The sequence below is a fragment of the Desmodus rotundus genome, unplaced genomic scaffold (genome assembly GCF_022682495.2).
Source record: "Desmodus rotundus isolate HL8 unplaced genomic scaffold, HLdesRot8A.1 manual_scaffold_223, whole genome shotgun sequence".
Classification (NCBI taxonomy): Eukaryota; Metazoa; Chordata; class Mammalia; order Chiroptera; family Phyllostomidae; genus Desmodus; species Desmodus rotundus.
Genome location: NW_026527284.1, coordinates 86,878 through 89,077, shown reverse-complemented (window position 1 = coordinate 89,077; position 2,200 = coordinate 86,878).

The window sequence follows — 2,200 nt, the reverse complement described above, 5'->3', positions numbered from 1 at the left end:
CCACTTCCCTCCTCCCCTCCTACAGCTATCAGTCTGTTCTATGTTTCTATGTCTCTGGTTCTGTTTTGTTCATTAGTGTATTTTGTTCATTAGATTCCAGTTATAAGTGAGGTCATATGGCATTTTCCATTCACTGACTGGCTTATTTCACTTAGCATAATAGTTTCCAGTTCCATCCATGCTGTTGCAAAAGGTAGAAATTCCTTCTTTCTTTCTGCTTCATAGTATTCCATTGTGTAAATGTACCACAGTTATTTGATCCACTTTCTACTGATGGGCACTCAGGCTGTTTCTAATACTTGGCTATTGTAAATACTACTGCTATGAATATAGGGGCACATAAATTCTTTTGAACTGGTGTTTCAGGACTCTTAGGATATATAAAATTTCTGTTTTTGATATTTCGTTGGTGTAAAAAAATACCATCAATTTCTGAATATTGGCTTTGTATCCTTCTACTTTGCCAAATTCTCTAATTTGGTTGAGTAGTTTTTCTGGTGGAGATTATGGTTTTCTATGTACACTGTCATGTAGTCTGTGAATAATGTCAGTTTTATTTCTCCTTTCTAATTTAGATGCCTTTTATTTCTTTTTCTTGTCTAATCACTGTGGCTAGAACTTCCAGTACTATGTTGAATAAGAAAGGTGAAAGCAGTCACCCTTGTTTTGTTCCTGATCTTAAGAGAAACACTTTTAGTGTTTGCCCAGTGAGTATGATCTTGGCTGTAGGTTTCTAGCATATGGCCTTTTTCATGTTGATGTATGCTCCCTCTATTCCCACTTTGCTGAGTGTTTGTATCCTAAATGGGTACCGAATTTTATCAAATGCTTTTTCAGCATTTATTGATATGATGATGTGATTTTTGTCTTTCATTTTGTTTATCTGGTGTAGATGTTTATTGATTTGTGAATGTTACACCATCCTTGCATCCCTGGGATGAATCCCACTTGGTCATGGTGTATGATCTTTTTAATGGATTGCTGGGTCCTGATTGCCAGTATTTTGTTGAGGATTTTAGCATCTATGTTCATCAGTGATATTGGCCATTAGTTTCTTTTCTCAGTTGTGTCTTTACCTGGTTTGGTAATTAGGATAATATTGGCCTCATAAAAAATGTTTGGGAGTCTTTCCTCTTCTTGAATTTTTTGGAATATTTGAGGATAGATGTTAGTTCTTTGAATGTTTGGTAAAATTCACCTTGAAGCCATCTGGTCTAGAGTTTTTGTGTGTTTGGAGTTTTTTGATTACTGCTTCAATTTTGTTAGTAATTGTTGGTCTGTTCAGGAGGTCTGCTTCTTGATTCAGTTTTGGGAGATTGTATATTTCCAGAAATTTGTCCATTTTGCCTAGGTTGTCCAGATTCTTGGCATAGAGTTGTTCATAGTAATTTCTTACAATACTTTGTATTTCTGTGGTATTGGTTGTTAGTTCTCTTTCATTTCTGATTTTATTTATTTGGCTCCTCTCTCTCTTTTTCTTGACAAGTTTCATTAAAGGTCTGTCAATTTTGTTTATTTTTTCAAAGAACCAACTCTTGGATTCATTGATTGCTTTTTAGTCTCTATGTGTATCTACTGTTTTAATTCCCTCTGCCATGTAACCTAATATTTTTACAGATTCCAGGGCTTAAAAGGTGGGCATTTTGTATGGCAGAGCATCATTTTACTCACTGTACATGCATATATCATTACTAGGCTTTGCCATGCCAAATCTTTGTTGAAGTTAAAGAAGAATATCACAAAGATGGAAGAGACTAAAGAGAGCTGGTGACTCAGACAGGGTTGTTTGGAGGAAAAAGTACCTTAGTGAAAACTTCAGTTTGAATTTTTAGTGCCCAAGTTTTAAGCAGCATATAGGTATTGACACTAACACCATTTACAAGAAACTAATGAAGATACTGTAATGCAAATGCATTGTTTTGTGATGGAAAGCTTTCCAAATTGATACTTTCATCCATAGTCCACGGATCCTCTCCCAAGAAGGCAAAGTTAAATTAAAGATGTTAACAGGAGATGAAATACGAGCTGGGGAGGTAGATAACCTTAAGCATACTTCCTCTTGGCCAGGAAACTTAAATTAAATACTCCTTGTTCTTTAGAATTATGTTGCTCTAATGAACAAAGGTTCAGCATCTTACTTTGGCCTGTGTGTTACAAAATTGGCCAAGATCTCAGGATGCTTCTTTTCTCTCTCACATGA